The 22,632-nt window shown below is 53.2% G+C and overlaps 1 protein-coding gene across 1 annotated transcript in view; it reads right to left on the reverse strand.

The window, feature by feature from the left end:
- ITPKB (inositol-trisphosphate 3-kinase B) overlaps positions 1-22,632 on the reverse strand; it is a 69,345-nt gene that overhangs the window by 16,226 nt on the left and 30,487 nt on the right. The window lies entirely within an intron of this gene.

Genomic DNA, 22,632 nt, shown 5'->3' on the forward strand with positions numbered 1-22,632 from the left:
CATTAGGTCACGGCAGACGGAGCGGGGAAGGGAGCCCAGGGCTTCTACCCGGCCACAAAACCCCGCTCCAGCTCCCGCGGGGAACAAGAGACGCTCGCACACGCGCGCGCAGGCTCACCGCCTGGCTTTTGTTCCCCACTGAAAGGCAGCTGCTTTGTCCATTAAGCTGGCAACCTGCGCGCGGCTGATCCGCCCGCTTTGGCCCATCCGTAACTCCATTTTAGAGAACAATTCCCCTCTGACATGTTGTGTTTCTCGCCAGATAGATTGCACAAACCTATTTACATGACTGTAACGAGGGCTGCGTTGGACATACGAAAGCCTCCTTCGAAGGCTCCTTCCTGCGAGAGTTTTTCCCTGGATTGTTCTGGGGAACGTGCTGCCGGTAAAAGGCAGGGGCACAACTTCTTATCTCGGCCCCAGAAGGCGACGGCGCAAACAAATCAGGAGAACAATATACAACGATGACAATGGAAAAATGCCTTCTTGCAGGAGCTGGGACAAACAGACAGCATAGTCCTGGCTGCTCCGAGCTACTGGGTTCAGCCGGAAGCCCACAGATAAATTATCCTCATTTGCTCCGCTCTGAAGGCATGGGAGGGAGCCTTCCAGAAAGCCCAAGTAATCTCTTCCTCGTGTCTGGAGAACCAGCCCCTGTTCCAGCAACGCTTCGCAGACAGGCGGGGAAGAGCCAGCAGCCCCGACTTGCAGTTTGGATGCTTGTCGGGGGTGAACTCACGGCGCAGGAATCCGTGCTGGGAACCGCTGACATGTTCAAATGGCGAGGAAGAAGCCAGACAAAGATGTTAGTGTCTAAAGCGTGGAAATTACATCGGGTTACCCCCACGCCGTGCACCAGCCCTGCCGGGGAGCGGGGACGCATCGCATGGAGATGCAGGGGCTGTGGCGGGGACCGGGATTGGGAGAGGGGAAGAAGACAGGTCCATCCCCACCTCCCAGCCCAGGAGGAGCAGGGTGGCCCTTCCCCGGAAAACTGCCCGTGGCCAGGAGCGTCCCAGCGCGCCCTGGCACCGGTACCGCAGCGCAGGAGTTTGGCAAGCAGCTGCCCCAGTGCGGGGTGACACCGGGCATCCCCTTCGCCCCGGCTCCTCCGCGCCATGGGTTTGCTCTGCCGCCCAGCTTGCTTGCTTTGGCAGGGGGGTCGGGCAGTTCCCTACCTGACATGAGGACGAATGTTTTTGTTTCCAAACGGAGTGCCAGAACTTGTGCGCTTTAGCTGTTCTTTGTTCTCCTTTTGGCAGAGAGCGGGAGGGAAGGAGGGGGGGTGTCCCCTCCTTTTGTTTCTAAAACAGTAACATCAAGTCCTGGCTGATGTCATGAAAAAAAGGGGGAAGAAAAAGTCTCTGAGGGAGTCTGGACTCCAGACGAGCGAGACCCACCTCCTCTAAACCAAGCAGAAGTCCTCCCCCCACTGCACAGCATCGTAAGTCACTCAGTCCCAGGAAACACGCCAAGGCAACGCGCCTTCCCAAGCCAAGATTTTGTTTATCGGTGGTGAGAGCTTTATAGCTAAAACCTTGAGGTACTTCAAAGCGCAGGCAGAATGAAGGCAAGCAGCCCCCGAAGCAGGGCAACCCATCCGGGCTCCCCTGAGCTGGAGCTTTCCCAGGAGTGATGCGCTCCGCTTCAGCACTGCTCCCAGCACAGGGTAATGGTCCCTGTGTCCCCGGGGGAGAAAAAACACCACGAAATCCTATCTCCCAAGCTGAAGAGGAGAGATCACTGACCAGAACGGCACGCGGAACAGGTAGCACATACCCATCCCTTTACACTGGAGGGAAATGTTTTCATCTGGGCACCACCTGGTTTCAGACACACCTTTGGCCAGACATTTCCAACTCGAGTTTTAAGGACATGTTGTATTGAGAGACCTGAGGCTGCTTCGCCCATCTCAGGTCACTCCTGACTTGCTGGAAATACGCTGCGAGGCAAGTCGTTGCTGCCCCAGGGGTCACCGGCTATTCTGCTTCATGCAGCCCCTTCCCGCCCAGCTTCGCTTCACCATGGCACTTGCAGGAGTGAGGAGGGACTGTCCCCTCTGCAATTCCTTCAGGAGTCATTGGATTTTTGTTTTACACCCAAGCCCCCTCCCTGTGTTACGAGGGAAAGTTTGCTTCATCAAAAGGAAGCTCTCCCGTGTCCTCAGCCCACCACACGTTACTCCTGCACAGCTTGTTTCGCAGAGCTGCTTGCTGGCACCGATTTTTCCGGAGGGTGTACGTATCTATGCAAAACGTCTGGTTGCTCTGTCATGGGAGCGCTGGAAAGGCGGTGAGTTTTGCAAGGGGCAACTCCCCTGGTAAACCAGCAGCCGCACGGCTTCATCTGTCCGCTCTCCGGGGCTGCCGACCCGCTGCAGAGGGGAGACGGAGGCTGGGCCATGCACGGGGGAGCGACACTGCCCAGTGCCCCCAGTGATCCTGCCATCCCCTTTGCCTGAAGATAAATTTTCCCCAGGTAAGGAGCTGCTTTGTAAGTACACCCTTTGTACCTTCCCTACAGCTTCAAGAGAGATTTCACACAGCTGTGAACCAACAGAAGGGTCCTTCACAGCCACTGGGGATGGCTGAGAGCTCCCACCAAGAGGTCTGTGTTTATCTGAATGACGGCATGCGTTCAGATGGAGGTGAACACCTCAAAGCCGACAGCTTGGGATCCCGGTCGTGCCAACCCCCATGTCAGTCTCCTGCAGCTGGTCACGGAAAACCAGAGCCACAGGGTTCACACCACGCCAGTCTGACTCCACGGCCACATGCAGGGAACAGCCCCTCTGCACACGGCGGGCTGCTGCCTCCCAGTCCTATTAATACACAGAGGGAGTATTAAAGCTATTTACAGTTAAGAAATCATCTTTAACCTGGCCTGTTGGGAACCGTAAGGGCATCGCCTCCGGGCTCTTCCATAACTTTTGGTTTAGCTGTCAAGGAGTTATTTGCGCACAGGTCCAGGAGCACAGGCGCAGCTGTCGGTACATGGAGGAGTTACCTGCAACGACTCCCCGGACTCAGACTAAACGATTTTTCATCACACTGGAAGAAACAGCTTTGCAGGTGGCGTTACCAGGTGATTGTGGTGAAGGGCAGATACGCACTCTTCTCGTTTCCCTGCAAGGCAGTGAGCACGCAGGCTGTCACCCCAAAAGCCGAGCACGCTTCCAACTCTTTTGCCTGCTCAAATCGTGCGCCTGCTTGTGGCACCCGGCACCCTGCCCTCCCCCAAACCCAGCTCTGCAGTTGCTTTCCCTCCCAGAAAACTCACGAAGCCGTGCCGAGCGACTGCGCTCCTGCACACGCAGCAACAGCGCGTAGCCTGTATAAGCAGGGAACGCGCACGAGGTGTCTGATGCGATTCGACACTTTTTATTTAAAACCTGTCTCAGCATCAGCAAACGCCGACGGATTAGCTGTCAGGTAGAAAACTGTTCAGCGACTCTGGAAACACATTTAGTAAGGAACAGCACCCTTTTCCCTAATCATTTGCCACATGGAAATGAAGCTGAGCAACTCTCAGAACCATCTCTAAAAACGAACTTTCAAGGGTTTCTGCAGCACTCTGCCCTCTTACAGCCGCTCGCTAGCTTGCTTTTACTCGCTGTGGAGCACGGTGCCCTGTGCCGGGGCTGGGACACGGACCAGAGGAGTTAAGCCCTCCCAGCGAGTACCCACCATCGGTCAGTGGGAGAGGAGTGCTGGGAAAACAATTTTATCTGCTGCATGTTTAACTTTACTTATCTAAAGCTTAAAGCAAACTCTGGGCTTTCCCCATCTGTCAATAGAGCTTCATATGGAAAGAACAACGTAGGAGAACTTACTGCCAACCCAGGAGGTCAGAGGATATGTTGTGTTTAATCAGATTAAACAAAAAGTGATTGATGAGCTCAATGCTCGCTGTACATTTTCCCTATAGCATATGGCATTCCTTTAATGACTCCTGGACGGAGATGTGCCTTTCTGTGACCGCCTGTTGCCTCCCTTTCCCAGCACGGATGCTGGTGGGACTTGACTCCTGTTACTCCCCACGCACAGAGTCAGCAGGGTGCTCTTCTCCTTTCATGAACTGAGCCAGAGAATAGGCAGTAACTGAGTTAATTTACTGAAATTATGCTTTCCTATGGTTTTATGGGACCAAATGTTGCTGGAAACAGCCAGAGCTGGACCTGTATTTCAGTGCTTTTTATTAACTAGAGCATGCACCATTAGAGGCAAGATTACGCAGCTGGGACAGGGGAAGAGTGGGACCAGTGTTAATTTAAAAATTTCTCCCACGCCTAGAAAGATCTTCAGCCCCTTTCTCGCTGGAAGACCCCGAAATCGCCTAGGATCAGCAGAGATGGAGAAAACCTGGGAGGAGACAGCAGCGTCACCAATGCCCATCGCTTCCCCTGGCTTCAGCGGAGCTGCTGCAGCCTCGGGGCTTGCATGAGTGACACCCAAGCTTTCCCCCCTGCTTTGGGGAAAGCCCCACTACTGCGGCACGCTGACACCCAGCCATCCCCGGCGCTCCCCGCAGAACCGAAACACCGGGGCAGCCAGGCAGCTGCAGCGGCACGTCTCCAGCTGCAGACGCACCATGCCAGCCTTGCCCCGCACCCGGCACCTTCGCTCGCTCCTCGGGTGACAGGGTGACCCCCCAAAACACCCTCCCGTGGGTCTAGCGTGGGTGGGAGGCGCAGCGGGCCCGCTCCGCTCTGTGCTTTCACTTCCAGCTCTTCCAAAAGGAGAAGTGCAGCCGCGGTGCTGTGGGGCCAGGGGTCCCTGTGGGAAGGGGCTTTTGGCACAGCCCAGAAGGGCTCCAGGATGTGCCCCTCACACACAGGGGGGTCGGCGAGTCTCTCCTCATGTCCGGAGCCTTGCTGGTTTAAAAAACATCACCGCAAGCAGCTGAGCAGGGCAGACTTTGCCCTTTCTTTAATAACTAAATAAATGGGGAGAGCATTTGCCCACAGAGTTCATCCCGTGTCAGCCTGCTCCATGGCCACGCAGACGCAGCCAAGGAAAAAGAGGCCATTTAGTTTTCCATGTTTCCATGTTTAAAAGAATGAATGTGTTTTCTTTTGGTCTTTAAAAAGCAGTGAAGGTTTCCCTAGTGATGATTGTTTCCCTTGACTGGGAAAAACCTTGTCACTCTAGCCGCGGCGAGGAGGCCAGCTTCGTTCATCGTGCGGGGTGCTGGGTGCGGAGGGCAGCGGGGCAGAGCTGGCAGGTACACGGGATGCCTCCTCCTGGCATGTCCTGACACGCGGGCCACCAGAATGCAGGATCCCGGCCGAAAACCCTCCTGTGACATGCTCTGGAGAGCTGGGGTTATGCTCTGCTTGGCTTGCCATCTCTCAGCCCCTCAAACCTCCCCCTCTGTCCAGGCAGCAATAGAAAGAGCCCAGTGACTGCTTCAGTGTGCACCAGGCTGTGACCACTGACCCTGATGCTGACAGCAAGTGACAGCCCACATCTTACACCGTCCTCCTCCTCTGCAAACTCCCCTCATCCTCACCAACATGTTTGCTTCTGTACAGCACAACGGTGAAATAGCCTTGTTTTGGCCAGAGCAACAGCTTGCAATGGGAGGGCTTTGGATCAGTAGGCATTTTTTGGTTTAGTCACACAGGGCATTTAAAAAAAATTTCAGCAGCTCCTCAAAACCTGGCAGAGGCAATGCCAGTCAGGCTCCCATGGTGGCTGTTGAGCAAAGGTAAAGCGAGGCCCAGCAACAGACTTCACCCAAGTTAATAAAAGGGAATACAGTTTGATGGCCGAAAGGCACTTCTGGGTGCCTAGCAATTCTAGTTCAAACACCCAAGCCCCGCCAAATAAATTATTTTGATGGCTGGAGCGCAGAAGCTTCTGCTGGGGCACAGTAGCTTCTGCTGCTTTCCAAAGTCTCCATCACATTTAGAGAGAGGAAAAAATCCTAATACGTGCATTATGTCTTCTAATTCAGATGCTCTGTTTTTCAGAACAGTCTCATTTCAGCCAGCAAGGATTTTGTCTCTCGCAGCAGGGAAGCCACTCCCCTCCGGATTTGTGAGGAATGCCCTTTTCTCCAGTGGGACCAGGGAGCAGTCCCACCAAGACCAAAGATCTGGGGTAGAAGGTCATAGAGATAAAGCTACTGCCTTCTCTGCCGTCTGCAAGAGATCAGCATGTGCGATAGAGGAGCCTCCGTAAAAACGCCTGAAAGCCAGGAACATCTGCTCGGATCATGGAAAAACTATTCCAGTGTATTGGAAAAAAACAGGAGCTTGTTGCAGGCTCCCTCTTCCTGCTTGTGATGGAGGCAAGGAGAATTAGAAGCAGCAAGGGCAGATGAGTGAGCAGCAGTCCTTCGGTTTGACGTTCCCTGTCACAATGGGAGGAAACGGAGCTGCTGTGGGAGCCGGCAGCCCAGAAGTCACCCATCGCTTAGAAGGACACTTGGAACCTCCTCACTCACAAAGCCCAAGCAGGGAGCAGCAGCGGCATGGGATCCGTGTCAGCACTATGCTTAGGGTTAATCAACACAGAGAGGAGAAGCAAGTTAGACCTCTATGTCCAAGTCGTTAAAGAAGGAAAGAAGACAAAAAAGCCTAAGTGAGAGCGAAGGCAAAACCTGCGCTGGAGCTCAGAGGAACTGAGCCTCAAAGCTACGGCTGCCTCCATGAGGCAGTTCTTCCTGACACAGCCTTTACTTCAGCAGAGCTGAAAACCTCCTAATGCAGATCAGCCGTAACCGACTTTCCCGTAAAGCTGGTTGAATTACTAATTGCCGGCATTAGACATGTCCAGCCTACTTTCCTGAGTGGGAACTGATCCAGATACTGCAAATGTATTTCTTACTCATTAAGTACACACAAATAAGGTTTGTTAAGTGATTTTCAGATTGGAGAAGGTAAGTGAATAACTCAGAAACAGCTAATCACCTTTGGTGGGCAGCTACTTAAGCCATACAGTGCTTCTTCCTCAGCAAGCAGCTAGCTCTTACAAGCCAGCAGATTATAAAAATACTTGCTAGTAGCCAAAAGTGGGCCTCTGTGACTTGGTTTGTGAGAAGAGTCCTGGAGCGCTGCAGCCCATCTGCGCAACACGCTGGTGCACAGAGCTGTAGGCAGCCAGATCAGGCGTCCAGCTGAGAAATGTGCTGTGCTGTCCAAAGATCTGACCCCGTATCAGGCAACTTGTCATCGGCTTTGGTGGAAACTGCTCCATTTCCATCTGGAGACTTGTGTTTGATCCCTTTCCCAGCTCCAGAGTATTCACTGCTGTCTTTCTGGTTCAAAATGTCATTTCTGCTCATTGGTTTCTCTGCCGTTGCAAGCTGGGGACGTGGGCTTCTGAGCCTGTGCTGCCTCTGGAGCTTGTTTCTCTCATGTCGCCGGTGGGGAAGGATCCCCCCAGCCTTCCCAACCCTGCCACTGTAAATCCCGAACTGCTGCTAGCTCCCACATGCCCTCCAAGACCAGAAGACCTGCCCTTCTTGACACCAAACAACAACTGCATCAGTCTCTGGCCGCTTCATTTGAAGTCCAGCTCAGCAGGTTAAAAGCCAGAGCTGCAGTTTAGGATATGGAAGAGATTCAGCTCCTAAAGGTCACAACAGAATGTCCCTGGTGGGCAGCGCTTTGGTAGAGCACAGCCTTCCTGCAAGGAACAGCCCTCGCACAAGAGCTGTGCTCCTACATGCGGAGGAGCTGGGATGGCAGCTGCAGGCTTTGCCAGGTCTCTGCGGGGGGATGTCCCAGCTGCCCGGGCCCTTCGGGAAGGGGTCCCTGGCACAGGGCATGGTGGGAAGTAGCCTGGTGGACAACACAGGTGCTCAGACTGGGAGGAGATGGTAAAGTCCTAGTTATTTCCAGTTTGGCTTATTCAGACTGGTAAACAGAGTTACTTACACCACATGGGCCACCAAATACCCTCTCCTACAATTTGAAGGCAAGTTTTTAGGGATTTAAACTGGGATGCTGCATTTACAGTCTGCTTAGAAGTATTTTGGGTCACAGGCACCAAACACATAAGTAACATCAATGAGTGGAACAAAGGAGCTGCTAATACTTGGGTCTTGAGTCTCATTTCTTCCCATCTGCTTCTGGAGGTGACCCAGAAGGACTTGGGACTGGACTGGTCGGCTCTCTGACAGCGGCCGCGACGTGAGCTGCAATGCCCAGCACTCATGCCCCCAGAGAAGGGGGCTGTAGATGGATTTCCTCCCCGCTCAATGCCCACATCAGGCTCACACTCTGGCATGATGCTACATCACTCATCCATTCAGCCTGACGTACTGCCAGGCAGGGTGGACATGGGCCAGACAGCACAGCCGCTGGCTTCCAGCGCTGTTGTAGCCATCTGAAGTATTTCCTCTGGCATTAGCACGGAGGGCACTGATACGCATGCTGTAAATGTAACACCCGAGGAGCATAACGTCCACGAGCACTGACGATGAACAAGCAAAGTTATGCAAACCCAAGTCACGCAATGTTAGTGACGCAATCTGCAGGAGAGAGCTGGGATGAGAAAGGCCTGGCTTTTAGACTTGAGCTTTCCTGTTGCAGAAACCCCCAGCAGCCCGCGCTGGTCTCGGACACAGAAAATATTTCCATTGCCGTTCCCTTGCTCTGCCCGCTCGTGGAGGAGCTAGCTCGCTGCTCTTCTGCTGTTTGACCATAACTGAACTTCATTCTGTGGAATACGTGAGTGAGAAGTGCATCTCTCTTCCAGGAGCAAGTGAAAAGTTTGGATGCATTTTAAGTGCCTTTGGCTGGAGTGGGAAGGTAGAGATGGAAGGGAAGAAAAAAGGGCCAGGCAATGGCTGCGGTAATTTGTTTAGAATAAAAAAAATCTAAAATTAGTCCTAAGCCCTGAACATACCCACATTTACTGGCTATATGCAGTGTAAAAAGCTGATTTAGAAGAGCAGTTACAAGTTTCATAAACATGACTAAACCCTAAAGCTGAATGTTCAACAGGCATGACCTTTAATTTCCCTTTAAATCAGTTTAGCACTTTCATTTGTGTTTGGAGTCCTTCGTGTTTGGATAGCACTTTGATGATTTAAAGTACTGTTTAGAGCTTTATTGTCTCTCCTGCTTTGGAGCTGGGAACGCAAATCCTTTGCTAAGTGGCTGAAGGAGCTTCTGCTTGCACAGGAGCTGCTGGGAGCACCAGCCTGCCTCGGCCGCAGCTCCCCGGCACCCCCAGCACTCTGCCGTGGGACGAGCCCCTTTTCCTAGGCAGCAGCTAAATATAATCAGCAACCAGGAGAAACTCCTCCAGGAGTGGAAAAGCAGTTTGATATTCCTGGCTTTCAGATCCTTACAGAAGGAGCATATTAGAAAGACGGTGGCTTTGGGAAACCTCCCGTGCCGTGCAGCATCCTCCCCGCAGCCGCAGACCTGCTGCGTACGCACTGTGCAGTGCCCAGAGCATCTCCCCGGGTGATCACACACAGCAGCCGAGGGACCTCTCCTGTATCCCACAGTGCTATAAAAAAAAGTGGTCTAGACCTGAGGGCAAACAAAGGCACCATGCACCCATGGACCAGTCCCCCCTTGTGCTGCAAGGTGATGCGCAGGCAAAGGCAGCGCAGGTCAGCTTTTACAGCTCTCAGCATCCGTGGCTCCTAGTGCCGGGGCTTGTCAGCACTCACAGGGCTTCCCTCCACCAGAATGAGACAGATGTAAGTTTGTTTGCCACGGGTGGCTTCGGAGCCCACCTCGTGGGCACTCTGGAGACAAGGGCTTTCTCCTCCACCAGCTTTCCGGCTGCACTGCCCCAGACGGGTATGGGAAGCACAAAACCTTGCACTTGAGGAGAAAGGGTTCGCAAGGACTCCTTGCTCGCTGGACACATCAACCAGAGGCTGTGCCAGAGTCAGGGGCTCCCAGGAGCACAGGAAGGGCAAGCTAATTGCGGGGCTTCAAACACCTTCAAGCGCAGAGCACCTTACGTGCTCAGCCACTCGCTCCCGATCCCCCCCCAGCACCGTCAGGGAATGTAACCCTATTGATTTCAGCCAGACCACCCCACTCCCTGCCGGCGCGGATCCAGGCCCTGCTGCACCCACACTCCTCCAGGCAGGGTGCTTGCCTCCGCCGCAGCCGGGAGCGGGCTCACCCAGCCTGGCGAGGACACGAGGTGGCACATGCTCAGCAGAGCGAGAGCACTGGCTGCGCTGTGCAGGTACGGGTGGCTTTGGAGACCAGGACAGAGGGAGGAATTCATGTCAACGGTGCACTTCAGCTGCCCCCCGGCCCGCAGCAGCAGAAGGTCTGACAGCGAGCGGACCTCAGCACAGCAGCACCAGCAGTAATTTTATCCTCGGCTTCATTTTCAGAGTTAAAGCCCTACGCACGCCCCTTAGCCATTTTAGTTATGAGTCATTGAAAAATGCCAGCTTTAGCAACGCAGCTCGACTCCTGCAGGGCTGGGTACGTACCTCTGCTGCCAAAGCCAATGTCCTGCTACGCTTGCCTGCTGTGAGAGCATCCGACTAGTGTGCCGGTGTCGGCTGGGCAGCCCTGCACTGGGGAAAGGCCAGCGGGGCAGTGGGGGAAGAAGCCGTCACGGCACCAGGTGAGGAGGTTTCTTGCTAACGACGTGCCACAGTGGTTTCCTCTGCTGCTTCTTTTACTTGTGCCTTTGAAGTTTGCGTGCAGAGCAGGCAAGCCCTGCTGCACCCCGGCACACCCCTGAGCCCTCAGGGAAAGGGACGGGATCCTTGGAGACGCAGAGAGGGTTATCCAACACTATATCCCAGCGCAGCACGCAGGGTTGGATTTTCCAACCCAACCATGCACTGACATGCAGGGGTGGGGGAAGAAGACAAGGATTTCAGCTGTTAAATCCTAAGGAACTGAGGAAGAAACGTGCTGCTCCTATATACATGACCCTGATCAACAGGGGAGTCTCCTGTGAGCTGGTGTGTGCGACGCCATGGCAGTGCCGGCCGGGGGATGCCAGGTTTTTTGGTGGAAAGGGGAATGCAGAGGCTGGCAATAGAATTTGCTGCTTCGGCGCATGCTTACAACCTTCCACGGGGTGCCGGGGAGGAAGCGGTTTCTCTAACCCAAAGGGGAAACGCTCATCTGAAACAGGAAAATGGAACTTTCTTTTGAGCATGAATAATGGAAAATCGCCTCTGCAGCGGCTGTCTGTTGAATCCCTGGGTGTGTAGCGGGGAAAGAATGCTCGGGGAGAAACACCCTGTCCCGCTGTCAGCTCGCTGGGGACCCCACGTAACCCCAGGGGGGCTGATGCTGGCACCGGCGCAAGCGGGAAGATGCTGGGGTTTTGGGGGGATACCTGCTCGGCCGGGCCAATGGCTGAGTCCCTTAGGGCACTCGGCAACTTTGCCATTGCCCTGGTCAAGTGGATCGCCCCCAAAACCCCAGCATCCCCCTCCCGGGGTGCGGAAAGAGGGGGTCTCAGTACCACAGTGATGCTGGCAGCACACTGGACACACACAGCATCACCCAAGGGTGACGCAGGCAACTCAGGTTCATCATCTATAAAGAGAGAGCTGATTCTTCTGTTTATTTTTTTTTTTTAAGTGAACATGTTTCTAAACTAAATATTTCTCCTGAAAGAGGCTATTTTTAAGGCGACCAGCACAACACGGTGTTTACAGACATAACTCCAGCGTCAGCCCCAGGTACTGATTTAGCAAGCAGTGGCTTCTCGCTGATGAGCTGCAAATGACTGCGGCATCCTTTAAAGAAGTAGAGATCATGGGGTTTGTATTAAAATCCAGATAGCCTTTCTTAGAACAGCACTGTTATGGCTGAAGAGGATGCTCAACCCATTTTCTGGTCCAAAAAAGGACAAGCAGATGAAGAGTAGTTATATCTTGCCATAATTACGAGGGCACTGGTGGAAGCGATACAATGAACCCATTATAAACATGGGTGTAGCAAAGCCAGAGTTTTGCTCATCGTGTCTTAAACGTTTCTAAAAATATTTTGTCTGGGGGGAAGAGCAAGGGAGAAAAGAAACGCACGTAGGGAAGACACCTGGTTCTCTGAACGACCGGGGTTTTCAGCAAGGCCCACGATCTCTGAGGCTGTGCCTGTGGGCAGCAGCCAGTTGCCGAAGTCCTCTCGCTGCAGGCGACTATGTTTAGCTCCACTTAGAGGGTGAGGGAAGTAGAAGAGGAGGTAGAAAAACTTAGTCATCTTCTCCCCTCAGACATTTTGCTGTTCATTTACTTCAGCAGCACATGAAGCACTTAGTCACTTGCTCTCTGACAGGCTTTTTCTAATTTTATTCTTCCAATTTAAAATAAAAAGAGAAAAAGGAGGTTCTTTCCCAAATAACAGCTAGTGGAGGAGGCCGGGGGCAGTGAGCAGCAAGCGGCCGGGAGCTCACCCCATGGCTGAGCCGGCTGCTGTGGACACCCAGAGAGGGTTTGCGGAGCGTGGGAGGAGAGAGGGCAGGCGCTGCTGCTTCCCCTCGCTCCCGCCCAGCGAGCCACAGGGCAAAGCATCCTCCGCTGCCTCCAGAGCTGGCATCGGCTTCGTGCCCCTCTACACGCAGTCGATACCCGCCCTCGCAGTAAAATAATTTGCAGTGTTATAACACACCGCTCACGCTCCAAGCGCTTTCCTGCAGCAAGGCAAGGGGAACCTTGCCACCTAAACCACACATCCAGCTTGGACGTCCTCCATTCTCCCACCCAGAAACACCAACGTCAGAGCAGCAGTTCCTTTGGGGCTGATTTCAGTCAGCCAGCAACCACAGCTCTCGCGTTAAAGGAGTCCTTAAGGTTAGAAACTTTTGCCAAAACTGGCTTGCTCCCACAGTGCCGCAGGAAAACGCAGGAGAGCTGGTGTCCTTCCAGACTCCTCTCGCCCTCGGGAGCACAGAGGGCCCTCGGCACCGTCCCCTCCTCTAGTGAGCGCCTGCCCTTTGCCTGCAGAATGCAGGTGCCAGCACAGGCCCCTGCACCGAGATGAGCACTGGTGCTGAGACGCTGCCTCAAAAAGGAGAGCATAAATGGCAGCAAGCAAGAATAAGCCTCTGAACACAAGCGCCATCAAGAGCCAGGCATTTGGTTTCCCTCTTCCGCACAGGGGCTCAAAGGGTCTGAGGACAGGAAGGCAATCCCCAAACGCCACCTTCTTCCCCCACCAGAGAGCAGACCCGCTGGCACGGCGGTAGCCCACAGCATTTTACAACTGACTCAGGACGGGGTTTTCGGAGGGCTCAGAAGGCACCCAGATGGCTCATGGCTTCCTGTTGCTTCAGCTTTACTACAGAGCAACATAAATACATCTTCATTCTTTGTTGATGTTTGGTGCCACACAGCAAAACACGCATTGTTAGCCTAAAAATAGGAAACGCTGTGGCAGCTTTGAAGAAATTCAGCGTTTTTCCTGTACTGATAGAAACACAGTGGCCGAGCACCAGATGCCTCCGTCCTGCTTTGAAGATCGATGAAATTCTTTGCAATGCTCATAAATTACTGCTTTGTTAGCAAACGGCAAGCTCCAGCGACACCAGCAAACCCTGGCATTTCCTTCTTCTCCCTCATAAGGGCTTAATGCCACATCTCATCGCCGTGCGGAGACGGACAGTCCCACGCGCCTATCGCCGAGCCGGGCGCAGGCAGAGGTTGCTAAGACACCCGCTGACGCACAGCCGGGCCCCACTTCTATATTTTTCCATTACACGGTGTTGAAGCTTGCAGAGCAGGAGGTAGCTTTCTTGAGCGAGCTATCAAGAGATCAGCGAGGCGGCAGGATCCTGCAGGGCATGCTGTGTGCTACTTACACCACACTCATACGAAGGAGTGCACGATGGAGCCAGAAATCTGCTTTATTCAGAATAAACGTGAGCGCGTTTTCAGATCTGGCTGGAAAACAGGGCACGCCCACAGCTACACTTCTCAGAGCGCGGGTACAGAACAGCCGAGGTCCCAAGCAGAGTGAGGTGTGGGTGGAAAACCAAAAATTCCTGGGGGCTTGCCCTGGGGAGCACAGCGGTGACTGCTGGGGGAGGATGCACTGGCACAGTCCTCGCTCCAAAGCATTATGTGCCATACCTGGACGGGCTGGGACCGGGGCGATATGGCTGCACCAGCACACACGCGTGCTGCTGCAGTCCCTCTACTGGGGTACAGAACTTTGCCTTGCAGCACGGACGGAGAGCAGCAAGCAGAGCCTCATCAGCCACAGCCTGAAGAGAATTATGACCCCATCCAGGAGCAGCCACTTGCCATAAGGTCTCTCCCAGCTCCATGCTTTGGTGGCTCTAGGGGCCAGGTGTCTCCAGGAGATGTTCGTCTTAGTTCATGGACTGATTTTCACCCATCCCCAGCACCGAGGGTCCTCTCCCACTGCTGGGTGCCAGCAACCATGGGGATGGTCCCTCAGGCAGCAGCTCGGGGCAGCAGCCTGCCCAGCTTCTGCAGAAAGCCAGTGCTATGCGACACCTCTGGTCACAGCTTTTCCAGCTTTAAGCTGCAGGCCAGACTTGTGAGCTAATAAAAGCCACCAGATGCAGCAATTTATGCAGTTTTTAAACTCCCCAGAGCCTCAGAGATGGGCAAGTGGGGATCACTGAGCCAGTTATTTGGCATACCCATTCCGAGTACAACTCAAACAGTTTGGAGGATGGAGGATGCTCCCTAGAAGCCCAGCTAACTGTTGGACTGTTTTACACATCTCCTCATGGTGTAGTTTCATCGTGACCATTCATTTTAGCGTTAGTGTTTCCTCTTCAGCTCAGTCATTGTGCTGCGTTAGCAATCCTATTTGTGCCTCCCTGATGTGGGCAGAAGTAGAAATCTCCGTATTTTGTTCCCGTGCAGGAATCTCCTGCTCTGCTGCCCTGCAGGGTTAATTCCCTCACCGCTTTGGGGTACTGTGCAAGCCTCGAAGGGCTGCAGCTGCTATCACAAAGCCACCCCACTTAGCAGCGTGCTGGCTTGCAGCGTGACAATCCTGTCCTCGGAGCCAGGGACCAGCAGACAGGCGTAGAACTAAAGTATTAGTTTAGTGGTACCGAATCACGGCTTAGGAAACCTCCCCTTCCCAAGGGAAAAAAAGAAAAGGAAAAAACCCCAGGCATTTCCGAGCTCTCGAGTTCCTCCTGTTGTTGGTTAGGAATGGAAGGAAGCTACAGAAAGGCAGTTTTACCTATGGGATGATCTTTCGAGGTTCCCCATATCTCCCTTGGAGATTTCCTATCTGAAAAACAAGTCCAGCTCTCTACAGAAAAGCGCTGAGACCTTCACAGTCTCAGACCGAATAGTACCAAGAGCAGCTAGAAACCATAAGTTACCTGCCAGCATATCAGCTTGGAGCTAGTTGCTTTTTTCTGGTGACTTTGCCGAGCTCCACTGCCTGGCTGGCTAGCATTGCTTGGAGCCACTGCTTGGCCTGGGAAGGATAAACCAACTTTTTTACTGCAAAGTCACAACTACGTGCAATAGCTTACGGCTGCCAGGGCCTCTCAGGGATGTCATGTTAGAGGCTCCCCGGCCTTACACGGAATGAGAAGGAGAGATTTGCAGAAAATAAGCCCTACTGCTTTGCAAATGTACTGTCCCTGTCACATGGCAAGCTACTAATAAAACCAGTATTTGCATTTTTTGCATAAAACCATTTTGGATTCACTGTTCCTTCACCTGCACAAACACCAAGACTCTCTGCATGAAAAACAAGTCAGGAAGCTACTGATGAGAAAGATGCTATAGCTACAGCAATTAATGAAAAGGCTTCATATGCTCCCTATGAGAGGAGGCAAAGCTCTTCACACGATGGCCATCACTAGCCCCAGTGACAGCACCATCAGTGGAGGAGGCTCACACATCCTCACCAATGCTGCGCTGGCACTACAGGCCCAGGACGAGCAGCTAACTCGGGACACGTCCCCAGGCCACCACCTGGGAGGAAGATTCATTTCTCCTGAGCCGGCATTTCCAAGATGGCCGAGCAAAATGGCTGCCGGCGCTTGTCCTGCACACAGGCCCTGGGCCAAGGGTGCGATTGCCACCCCAGGGTTAGCTACCAACCGTACACCAGCGCTTGCAGACCTCTGCACAGGAGCTATGCAAATACTATGGCTAAATCCTCTCTGTTCCTAATCACAGATGTAATTGTCTATGCAAAGATAGTGCACCTAGCTAGTGACTGCCTGGCCGCTGCCACAGCCCGCTCACCCCCGTGTGACGGGAAGGCAGGGACCCGCAGCACCCAGCGGTGCCACCAGCTTCAGCTGAAGCTCCAGCTCACGAGGGCAAATGGAAAAATCTCACCAGACCTAAATCTGCGAGTGGTGTTGCCCAGGCAGTGGTACTACGGATGCAGCGGAAAAAACAAAAATTCCTAAATAAAAGTATTTCATCTTGGCCAACACACGCCTATGGAAACAGCAGCACAGGTCTATCCCTCTCGGGTAGTTGGGGGGGTACACGGCACAAGCAGATGGAAGGTGTCCTTTTTTTATTTGGCTTATAAACAACTGTAAGATTTTTAGGGTTTTACAGTCAGTCGTTCTGGAATGGAAAAGTTTATATGCTGGAAACAGTGTCTCGCTAATGATCTAAGGTATTTTTAATAGCCAGGGTGTTAGAGGTACTAACAAAAAACGTGTTGATGAGGAGATTACTTGTGACATCCCCTGATGTGCCAGACAACAACAAAGCACTCACAAATCAGTGACTAGCACATCTCGGAGAGTGGCTAGATTAGGGGGGGGTAGAAGGGGGGACTCTGTTTTTCTGGAGAGAGAAGTAGTAAAAAAAACTGCTACTGAAAGCTTCTGGAAAATGATAGCTACGTCAAGCAGCTAACAATCTCATTTGGAAGATGCAGGTCCCATTAAAGGGTTGTTAATCTGAGTTCAAGCAGCTTCAAAGGAAAGGAGCAGAAGTGCTCGCAGAACTGAGGATCTGGACAAGATCAGGAGGGAAGCTGCAGCCGTGTTTCAGCCACGCAGCAGCCGGTGCTGGGATTTGGGACCGGCAGCAGAACTCACCACGTGGGCTCTCAGTTTCAAGCGAAAAGCTTTAGACGCAGGGGGACAGGTAATGCACACGTGGGGCACGCTCCTCCGCCCCACAGCACCATCGCTTCCTTAGGTCGAGAAGAGGACAATATAAAAAGCTATCATCTCCTCTGAGGGACTGGTCTCGAGAGCTGGATTCAGTGAGTCAGTCCCAGGTCTCGTCGAGTGTCTCGGTCCCATAGGAAGATATGAGCCGCTCCCCCCTCTCCAGACAAGCCTGCCCTTTGTACAGCAGAGATCCCGTCCCAGTTGCACGGAGCCCTTTGGCTCTCCTGCACCGTGCCTGGGCCATGATGGGAAGGCTCTGATCTCAGGCAGCCACGCTGCCGCAGCCGGGCACAGGGCAGCTGCTCGTGCATTGAAAGCACAGGGTAAATCTGCCCCTGGATGAGTTTCCCTTTGCAGAGCCCTGTTTGAACCACTTTGAGGAGCCACATAACGCGCCTGAAACTTTTAAAGCACTGAGGTGCGTTGTCTGGCTGTAATTTAACCTTGAAATAGTTTCAAGCCACGTAAATGAAAGCCATAGGGACAACCTGTGCCTTTCAGCCCTGTGAGAGAGCAGCCACACCAACCAAGCATCCCATGCTCAGGAGCCATTAACACCCGAACAAGGGGAAGGAGGATAGAAAGAAACGGAATACAAAGCTTAAATTGGAATTATGTCCTAAGGCTCAGGGTTTGAGGGACCTCTTTGCCCTTTGGGTAGCTTCAGACAATGGTAGCACGCAGCAAACGCATGTGGCAATCTCAGCTGCGTGCTCTGTTTGCATGAGTTGATACCAGAGCTGCGATTAGTCGAATTAAAATCACATTTGAAAACCAAGCAGGGGCCCATCATGCACTGTGCTATGTTCTCTGTGTATAGCAAAGATATTTTGGCCTCTGTGGCCAAAGATATTTCCCTCCCTGACCCATTCCTATGCTGCACACATAGCACTTACTCCTCTCCCACTCATTTTCTGCTGGAGGGATGCTGGAGCCTCACTCAGCACCTCGCTGAGGCCAACCTTCACAACTGAGAGAGCTAAGAAAGAGCCAGGCACTGGCTGCATCCTTACACTGGAGCCCTACGCCCTGTAGCAGCGCCGGGCAGCCGGGATGCGACGCCGGCGCGTGCCCAGCAGCCAGCTCTGACCCTGGGCTGCCAGTGGCCAGAATTCACTGTACTATCACTTTGGCACACTCCTTCCTTCCTTGGCAAGACAGGCCAGAGCTAAACTTTTCCATTGAGACGGGTAAACAAAGACTTTGCTTTTTCCCCTGTAATAAAGTTTAGCCCAGGAAGTCACATGAGCGCAGCTGCATCCAGCATGTATATCCAAAATGGCTTGAGCTGCTGGCGCCATATGGATGTACAAAACCTGACACAGGACAAAGCTCTGCCCTGGAAATGCACTTCCACCAGTGCATGGAAGCACATCAGAAACACCCCACCCCTCCTCACGAAGGCCAAATCTGACCCCCGGCTGACGCGGATTCCCCAGCGCGCACCACGTATCAGGGAGGACACGCTGTCACCAAGACTGTCGGAGCCGGCTGCGTGCCCTGGCTCTCCCCACCGCTTCCTACAACCCCCAAATGCCTCCCCCTGAACTGCTGTCACTCATTCGGCCGGTGCACGAAAGTCACCTGAAATGCGGGTACAGGCACAGCGCTGCTGGAGCAGCCTGGCCCCTACAACCAGATTGCAGACGGAGGCTGGAAAAATCGACCCGCGAAAAATCTGTGCTCCAGCATACGGAGAAACAATGAGCAGTTTGCCTTAGAGGCAGAAAAAACACAGGGATTTACTAATGGTCATTTTCTGCTATTAAAGCAATAAATCCATTCGATAGTCAGCCAAAATGCCAGAGACAAAGAATGTGAGCTTAGGGAAAACAGGGGAAAAAAAAGGTGTTATTAGACCAAAGTATTTTCCAGCGATGTTTAGAGGCAGTTCTGAGCCCAGCAGCGATCAGTCAGAAAACTTGCTACCTCTGAACTTGTGCCAGGCTACCCCTGCAGCTATCGCACCTCCCCTGGGCTCCCTCACCCTACGCAGAGCTTTGCAAGCTCCGAAACACCGGGAAAGTCATCTGCAGCACTTGTAGAAGGTAGTAAACGCAGACTATGCCCTTTCCCCATTCCAGGGAGGAAGGCAGGGTAGGAGGTTCAAGGGTGGCAAGACAGCAGCACAAAGCGCTGACTCGGCAGTCTGCTGGGCTGGCGCTGTCCCGAGTCCGCATTTTGCTCACTGAAAAATAATTTCCATCGATGCCGTTATTACTGCATCCCCACTCATGCTCCTTCTCTTACCTCATTTCCCTCTTTGGTGGGCTCTTCTGGATGTTTTCCAGCGGAGGACATTGTAAAACGCAATGTAAACTGGCCAGGTGAGCAGATCCGCAGTGGCTCTGCTCCTCCTAAACCAGAACCCATGCTGCTGGCTGCCGAGGTGCCTCCAGCTCGGGCTGCTGACAGCAGACAGCATCCAGTATCTTGTGATCTTGTCGCTGAGCAATGGGACATCTCCAGCCCCTATATTGGGGCTGCCCATGTACACGCAAAAAGCTCTGCCCCTATCTTATTCCTGGTAAAAGCACAGACACAGAGGCGTTTTGCTGGAAAACTGTTAATAATCCCATTTCCCGTGGATCTGGGGGCTGTTGCCTCAGCTGGATCCTCTGCTCTGGAGTCCCCTAACGTGCCCTTGCATTGCAACACGCCGTGGCTGCTTGGTGAGAGCCGGCGACAGCCGACTCCAGTGTTCCCACTCGATGGCTCGCTCCCTACGGAAACGAGCTGTCAGGGCTGTCCGGCCAGGACGACAGCTTCCAGTTGCGCTGCGCTCCCGGCGTGTAGCCCTCTCCTGGTGGGCGGGCCGGATCCCCGCACCAGGTACCTTCCCCAGGTCCAGCAGGCAAGCTGTTTTGTGCTGATCCCGATTTTGGCAGCGGCGAACAGGGCAGCGAGCTCAGTGGGTCAGCGCTTGCTCTCAGTGACTGGGGAAGACGAGTCAGCACAGCTCAGGGCTATCAGACGGCTCCTTCACGCCAAGCATTCCTGGCTCGTGCTCAGAGATATGGAGGTCCCAGGTTGAAGCCCTGCCAGAGCAGCAGAGTGCTTGTACCACACAAAGAGCAACGGTCCCTCTCCCTGCTGCAGGACAGAGTGGCTTTCCAGGACGGGCAGTTGGTGCAGAGCTTTCCAAAACTGGGGTGATCCTGTCCCCAGCCCGGCAGCCAAACAGCTGTGGGGTCCCTACCTACACCAGGAACCATCCCAGCCCTGCACGGGCTGCGTGTACGGCAGTCCCAGCGCCTCATACCAGCCCTGCCTTGAATCAAGCAGCACGCACAGCGGTTCTCAGGCAGCCAGGCTACCTGAAAAACACCCGTCTGAAACCCACGAACCAAGCCTCATGCAAGGAACCCGCAGCAGATGCGTGCTCCCAGTGCCAGGGAACATTTCCCTGCTGGGGGCTGAGCAGAAACTCGGTTGCAGGAGTGAGACTGAGAGGCAGGAGGAGGGCAGGAGCCCGGCTGCCCTGGCACTGCTGCCCGCAGCGTGAGCTTGCCGTGGGGCGGGCAGCCTCGCTGGAGCATGCGGCTTACCCCAGAGCTCACCCTGAAGAGGATGACGCAGAGCAAAGCTTTCGCAGGATGCGTCCATGAAGAGTTTCTTGACGTGGGGCTAGGTGGGACTACCACAATCCATCACCGCTTTCTGAATTCAAGGCCAGGCTGCGATACGTACTCACGTTCATACCGTGACGGGCTGGAAACTGAAAGCCACGGTGATGACCCAGCTGAGGGGAAAGAAGGAATCAGCCCGACGTGTCGCGATTTCCGCTCAGCTCTGTTGACTCCTGCAGTTGCTGAAGTGGCACTGTTTGCAGATGTAACAGCAACTGACTCAGTGGGAACAAACCCCAAGGGAAAGGTCCTTCTGAAATATTTGTTCCTATTATTTACTCTGTGGCTTAATCAGACATCTGTGCAGAAAAATCAGCAAGCATCTCCCCTCGCAATTTACTGAAAATGAGGTCAGTGGCCCTGATTCATTTACAAAGAGCTTCCTAGGAACCAAACTGTCGCAGCAGAAGAAAGTGAGCCCTCATCTTTTGCATCCTGGGATTGTCACCACCTAAAGCATGTATTTTAAGAGCCCGAAAAAGCAAGTCTGGTTTTTTTTTCCTGGAACACACTTGCTCCAGCTGCAGATGGAAAATGGGGAAACACAAGAACATGCATTTTTTGCTACAGCTGCATGAAGAGTCAGGTGGTGATGAACCGCGTATCCAAGCCACATGCATCATCAAGATTTACTATCAAACGCAAAGCTCTGACAAGGAAATGTCAAGATTTGGCTCCATCCTTCCAGTCTGATGCAAAGCTTCCTTTGAACTTTAAGCTTTTCTTCTCACTGTTGAGCGTTAACATCTGCTATTTCTATGGGATCCAGAGGAAATTTTGCAAGAGCAATCTAGCAGACAGCCATCTAGCACAACTACATTTCTCAGCTACAGGGAAACCATACCAAATTAAGCTCCTTTCAACAGACACACAGAGAAGAAGAACAGGAAAGGCAGAGGCCCCAACACCTCAAGAGCTCTAGCTTGAGATTAGTGTTTCACACAAGCAACTTTTTTTTCGAAAATAAGCAGTAGGTAAAAAGCCTACCCCCAGACTGATTGAGCTCAACCATTGCTTTAAAAAATCAATGCAAAATCACCCACCTCAAATCAGTCATGAGCAAGAAGAAAGCCACTGTCTCGCTTGGAAAGGCTCCATCTCCCCATTCCCAACGCCTCAGTGCCCCCCAGGCAGTTATCGAATGCAGGCTTGCAGCGCCCGGGCGCTGGCAACAGGGGATGTTTTCAAGGAAAGTGGTTCGGTTGACAGCTGAGCTATCAGCAGATAAGTGAACAGAAAAGAAAGCTTCCCAGAGAAGCAGCTCGTGAATGCCATTCCTACCTGACGAGTTTCCCCATGCTACACAGCTTCATTGTGGTTTGCCTTAGATTTCTGATAAGATACTGGGAGTTTACTTACCAAGGAATTGTCATCCGTGAGAAGAGTGACTACATGAACATTAAAGCTTTTGTATCAGGTTTTTCAGAGGCACACAAGTGCTTCTCCCCACAGTTCATTATGCTTCAAAAGTTTATGAACCTACACAGTGCCTTCATGCTGCTACGTTTGGCCATCAGGTGTCCACTGATCCTCTCGGGGCTGCGGGACACGAATCAGCGGGTACCTACAGAAACCCCATCCTCCATCCCAGCCTCTGGGTGTAGGGGAGGGTGCGTGGTTGTGCCTGCGAGCCAGCTGCGAGCGCGGCAGCCCACGTGGAAGGAGGCAACCCTGATTCGCAAGGCGGCTGCTGGTCCCTGCCTCCTCCCTCTGCCCCCGTTTTGCTCTGGCAGAGCAGCAGGAATCCTTCATGGCCGAGACAGCTGCAACAGCTAGCACAGAAACCCTGAACCTAAGCGATGGAGAGGTGCAACAGGGCCAAACATCCAGCGCAACCCTGAGGCGGATTTTGGATCTGTGTTTCTGGGTGGTGCCCCACAAGAAACTGGGAAGGTGTTGCAAAGTCGTTACAAGCTGGCAAGCTTCGTCCCTACCTGATCTCATTAATCAGTCCCTCT

The sequence above is a fragment of the Opisthocomus hoazin genome, chromosome 2 (assembly GCF_030867145.1).
Source record: "Opisthocomus hoazin isolate bOpiHoa1 chromosome 2, bOpiHoa1.hap1, whole genome shotgun sequence".
In the NCBI taxonomy this organism is placed as follows: Eukaryota; Metazoa; Chordata; class Aves; order Opisthocomiformes; family Opisthocomidae; genus Opisthocomus; species Opisthocomus hoazin.